At 42.1% G+C, this 6,000-nt stretch overlaps 1 protein-coding gene across 4 annotated transcripts in view; it reads left to right on the top strand.

Annotated features, from left to right (window-relative positions):
* skap2 (src kinase associated phosphoprotein 2) overlaps positions 1 to 6,000 on the top strand; it is a 35,247-nt gene that overhangs the window by 1,482 nt on the left and 27,765 nt on the right. The window lies entirely within an intron of this gene.

Raw genomic sequence — 6,000 nt, 5'->3', positions numbered from 1 at the left:
TAGGCTGACCTACTATTATCTTGTCTTGATTGAAAGTTGAAATTAATATGAAGGTTAATTTGTGTTTTATTACGAAAGCTTTTTTTGGACACTGAATTTATGTAACTGAAATTTTTGCGTTTAAATTTTGTGAATGATTTTTTTTTTGCAAATATAATTTATTGAATTTTTCAGTTAAAATCACATTTGACAATCATACTTTGCTCACTCAGACCCTTCATACATGCATTCATCCACACTCACATGCATGCTTGAGGAGAGAGGTGCACTTGGGCTTTAACAACTCAAGGTTTACAGTATAGACATTATTAGAAAAAGTACCCAGATACATTATTGTATATATCCATCCATCCTACACTGGCTCAGGATCAGCAGACGATCCAGACCATAGCAAGATGGATGAATATTCCTCGGCGACTTGTCCAGGGTGTACCCCGCCTTCCGCCCGATTGTAGCTGAGATAGGCTCCAGCGCCCCCCGCGACCCCGAAGGGAATAAGCGGGAGAAAATGGATGGATGGATGGATCAAGGATACTCAGGAAGTGACCACTTCGTCACCTCCCAGGGACCTCTCCACCGTTCACACTTAAAAAAGAAGAAGAAAGTCACATTTTTGTGGCTTGATCAGATTCAGAAAAAAACCCAAAAAACATTAAAAGTCACAAAAAAAAGCAAGTACACTGTGACAAAACCATATCAAAAGTGACACAAAAAAGCAATGGCAGTGTGGGAACAATACAAAAAAATAATAAGAATAATAAAAAAGGAATACAACTATCAAAAATATATATATATTTTTTCCTTCTCCCTCTCTTTTTCCTTCTCCCTCTCTTCCCCTCCCTTTCCTGAAAAAAAAAAATAAATAAATAAATAAAAATGTCTTTTAAGTTATGGTTCAATATATGTCAGTAAAGGCTTCCAGGTTAGTTCCCATTTATTCATATTTGTAGAGTTTATGAATTTTATTTTTTCAAGAGTCATTACGTTCACAAGTTCATTTAAAGGCCTACTGAAACCCACTACTACCGACCACGCAGTCTGATAGTTTATATATCAATGATGAAATCTTAACATTATAACACATGCCAATACGGCCGGGTTAACTTATAAAGTGACATTTTAAATTTGCCGCTAAACTTCTGGTTCGAAACGCCTCTGAGGATGACGTATGCGCGTGACGTAGCCCGACGAACACGGGTATGCCTTCCACATTGAAGCCAATATGAAAAAGCTCTGTTTTCATTTCATAATTCCACAGTATTCTGGACATCTGTGTTCGTGAATCTGTTTCAATCATGTTCATTGCATTATGGAGAAGGAAGCCAAGCAAGCAAAGAAGAAAGTTGTCGGTGCGAAATGGACGTATTTTTCGAACGTAGTCAGCCACAACAGTACACAGCCGGCGCTTCTTTGTTTACATTCCCGAAAGATGCAGTCAAGATGGAAGAACTCGGATAACAGAGACTCTAACCAGGAGGACTTTTGATTTGGATACACAGACGCCTGTAGAGAACTGGGACAACACAGACTCTTACCAGGATTACTTTGATTTGGATGACAAAGACGCAGACGTGCTACTGTGAGTATGCAGCTTTGGCTTTTTTTTTGCGTATGTACGTAACTTTTTTAAAATATATAAGCTTTATGAACCTTGGGTTAGGTGAACGGTCTTTTGGGCTGAGTGATTGTGTGTGTTGATCATGTGTTTGAATTGTATTGGCGTGTTCTATGGAGCTAGGAGCTAGCAGAGGAGCTAGGAGCTAGCATAACACGTACCGTACCGTAAGTGCGCGTCACGTACGTAACTTTTTAAAAATATATAAGCTTTATGAACCTTGGGTTAGGTGAACGGTCTTTTGGGCTGAGTGATTGTGTGTGTTGATCGGGTGTTTGAATTGTATTGGCGTGTTCTATGGAGCTAGGAGCTAGCAGAGGAGCTAGGAGCTAGCATAACAAACACGCAGGTGTTATTATGCAGGATTAATTTGTGGCATATTAAATATAAGCCTGGTTGTGTTGTGGCTAATAGAGTATATATATGTCTTGTGTTTATTTACTGTTGTAGTCATTCCCAGCTGAATATCAGGTACCGTGAGTATGCAGCCTTGGCTGCTAAACATTCGATAACTTGACCGTATGTGCGCGTCACGTACGTAACTTTTTAAAAATATATAAGCTTTATGAACCTTGGGTTAGGTAAACGGTCTTTTGGGCTGAGTGATTGTGTGTGTTGATCAGGTGTTTGAATTGTATTGGCGTGTTCTATGGAGCTAGGAGCTAGCAGAGGAGCTAGGAGCTAGCATAACAAACACGCAGGTGTTTTTATGCAGGATTAATTTGTGGCATATTAAATATAAGCCTGGTTGTGTTGTGGCTAATAGAGTATATATATGTCTTGTGTTTATTTACTGTTGTAGTCATTCCCAGCTGAATATCAGGTCACCCCCGGCTCTCACAGCATCTTCCCTATCTGAATAGCTTCAACTCCCCACTAGTCCTTCACTTGCACTTTACTCATCCACAAATCTTTCATCCTCGCTCAAATTAATGGGGAAATTGTCGCTTTCTCGGTCCGAATCTCTCTCACTTCATGCGGCCATCATTGTAAACAATAGGGAACTTTGCGTATATGTTCAACTGACTACGTCACGCTACTTCCGGTAGGTGCAAGCCTTTTTTTTATCAGATACCAAAAGTTGCAATCTTTATCGTCGTTGTTCTATACTAAATCCTTTCAGCAAAAATATGGCAATATCGCGAAATGATCAAGTATGACACATAGAATAGATCTGCTATCCCCGTTTAAATAAAAAAAATTCATTTCAGTAGGCCTTTAACCAGTTCCTGAAGTTTGGGGCAGATGGGGTTTTCCACTCTTTGAGAATGAGTCTTTATGTATTTATGTAACTGAATTTTTTGCGTTTCAATTTTGTGAACTGATTTTTTTTATATCAAATTATGCGGATTATATTGTTGAAAAAAAATTGTTAGCAAAATGCATGTGTTTAAAAACTCAGTGTTTTAAAATTCATAACATCCATCCATCCATTGTCTACCGCTTGTCCCTTTCGGGGTCGCGGGGGGTGCTGGAGCCTATCTCAGCCGCATTCGGGTGGAAGGCGGGGTACACCCTGGACAAGTCGCCATCTCAGTGTTTCAAAATTTAGTGTAAAAAAAATTTGCTGCTTCAAAAATCCAGACTCACTTATGGTAAATTAAGGCTGAAGCAATCGATCCTGTCTCAGAACCAGCCAATGAGGTGTCGAGTTTGAAGTCCCGTGACATGGGTCTTTCAAAACAGCATAAAAAAGCCAGTTAACTGAGCTACCTGGGTATAATAAACATTTCAATGCAGCCCGCTGGATATTTTCAAACTATAGAAATGATTTCAACGGTTACAATCTGAACTTTTGAGTGACATACGAAGTTCTGCTTAATGCAGAGTGAGGAAGAGTGGGCGGGGCTTGTTTACGGAGCAGCGAGTGTCAGATAGAGGCAGATTTCTTCAACAAAGTTCTGCAGAAACAGTGATATTCTATCAAAAATGGGGATGTTTTTTTACCCTTTGCGTTTCTTTCGTCGTGTTTCTTGCATCTTTGTTGTTCTTGCTTGATTTATAAACGATGTCTAAAGTTAAAGTTAAAGTTAAAGTACCAATGATTGTCACACACACACTAGGTGTGGTGAAATGTGTCCTCTGCATTTGACCCATCCCCTTGTTTACCCCCTGGGAGGTGAGGGGAGCAGTGGGCAGCAGCGGTGCCGCGCCCGTGAATCATTTTGGTGATTTAACCCCCAATTCCAACCCTTGATGCTGAGTGCCAAGCAGGGAGGTAATGGGTCCCATTTTTATAGTCTTTGGTATGACTCGGCCGGGGTTTTAACTCACAACCTACCGATCTCAGGGCGGACACTCTAACCACGAGGCCACTGAGTAGGTCTATCAAGGAGGTGGTCTGCAGTAGAGGAGCAACGTTCATAAATTCTCAATATTCAGTGTTTTATTGTTTTATATTTTGATGTACATTCTGACTGTCATAATTCAGTACAAAAACTAAAGTTCATTCTGTTTTTGAGATGGTCCATTAGTTTATTTTTTTACTGAATTAGATATTTAAATTGTACATACAATTACAGAATGTGGGATTTACAATATTAACTATGAACAATAAAACTCTGAATATTGAGAACATATGAACGTTGCACCTCTACTTCCCAGACCACCTCCTTGATTGACATGTTTTATAATTGAGCAAGAGCAACAAAGATGCAAGAAACACAGCGAAAAATAAAGGAAAAAAGAAGGAAACATCCACTTATTCGATATAATATCACTGTTCTGCATAACTTTGTTGTAGAAATCTGCCTCCTTCTGACACTCGCGTCTGCAAGGTCTTAGGCTTGTTGCTGTGTAAACAAGGCCCGCCCACTCTGCCCGTGCCTCATCTGCATGTAGCAGCGTTTCCTTGGTTCACCGTAGAAACCCGTATGTCACTCAAAAGTGCAGATTCTAACCATTGGAATAATTTCAATAGTTTGAAAATATCCAGCGGGCTGCATTGAAATGTTAATGATGTTGTATTATGCCCAGGTAGCCCAGTTAACTGCCTTTTTTATGCTGTTTTGCAAGACTCGTTTCACGTGACTTCCAACCTCATTAGCTGGTTCTGAGACAGGATCGATTGCTTCAGTCTTAATCTAAATAACAGCGAAGGGCCTTAAAATCCATCAAGGCAAGAGGAAATGCCTCAGCGAGCTCAGCGAAGTGTCTCGCATTGACCAGTACTTCTTAAGAAGTAGGCCAAATCAGTCGAGTGATGCCCGGAGGCAGGAGAACCCCCACAGTCCTCAGGGTATCAGTACCTCGAAAGAAGCTCAACGTCGCATAGACTCTCTAGCATTTTCCAGCCTGGAGCCTAACCCCCCACAGCCAGCAGCAGCCTCCTGACCGGAGCCCAGCCAGCCAGCACCAGTCCTGCAGCAGCCAGCTGCAGTCTCCAATATTGAGCCCAGCCAGCCTCTGCCTGCAACGGAGAAGAAGATGGAAGGAAGGAAAGCCCAGATCCTGTGGCCCAAGTCCAACCAGAAAAGAGAGTGGGAGACCTGGTCCTCCTTCTAGAACAACAGAAGGGTCCTGTTGAAAGAAAACTGGACAACATGGGAGCCACCATCTACAGCTATGGTGCCGAAAGATTTGGGGTAAAGAGCAAGGCACAAAGGCAGCAAAAAGGCCCTGCCTCCCCGAACCAACCAAAGTTCAGAAGGCAGCGTGAAATTGACAGCTTGGTGAAAGAAAGAAGACAATTGAGGAAGCAGTGGAGAAAGGCAACAGAAATAGAAAGAGGGGGAATTGAAGTTCTGCAGGCTGAAATAAAGCAACGGCTGACAAGGCTTTTTTTTTCTTCAGTGTCCTTGCCCAGAGGCTCTCTACATTCCTGCAAAGAAACAGCTTTATTGATACATCGGTGCAGAAAGCTGGGATCCAGGGTTTCTCAGAATGCTTGGAACACGCCAATATGATCTGGCACCAGATACAAACCGCAAAAAAAAGAACTGAGAGACCTACATGTGGTGTTCTTAGACCTTGCCAACGCCTTTGGGTCAGTCCCTCATAAGATCTTGTGGACGGCCTTCAATTTCTTTGGTGTACCTAACCAAGTCACTGAACTGGTCAAGAGTTACTTTCAGGATCTCCAGTTCTGCGTAACAGTTGAGGGCAACACCACCTCCTGGCAGCATCTGGAAATTGGCATCATGGCGGGCTGCACAGTTTACCCTCTGGCATTCGTCATGGCAATGGAGCTGGTCATACGGGCGTCCCAGTGGGTAGTGGGAGGTGAGAGGACCAAGAGTGGTCTACGTCTTCCGCCAATTAGAGCCTTTATGGATTACATGACCGTCATTACAACAACAAAACCATGCACCAGACGCTTGCTGCAGAAACTCCAGGAAAACATTCAATGGGCACGGATGGACTTCAAGCCAAGCAAGTCATGCAGC

Source organism: Entelurus aequoreus, linkage group LG11 (genome assembly GCF_033978785.1).
Source record: "Entelurus aequoreus isolate RoL-2023_Sb linkage group LG11, RoL_Eaeq_v1.1, whole genome shotgun sequence".
Lineage (NCBI taxonomy): Eukaryota > Metazoa > Chordata > Actinopteri > Syngnathiformes > Syngnathidae > Entelurus > Entelurus aequoreus.
The sequence above is the reverse complement of the archived record's forward strand: the minus strand, read 5'-3'. Positions and strand labels throughout refer to the sequence as shown.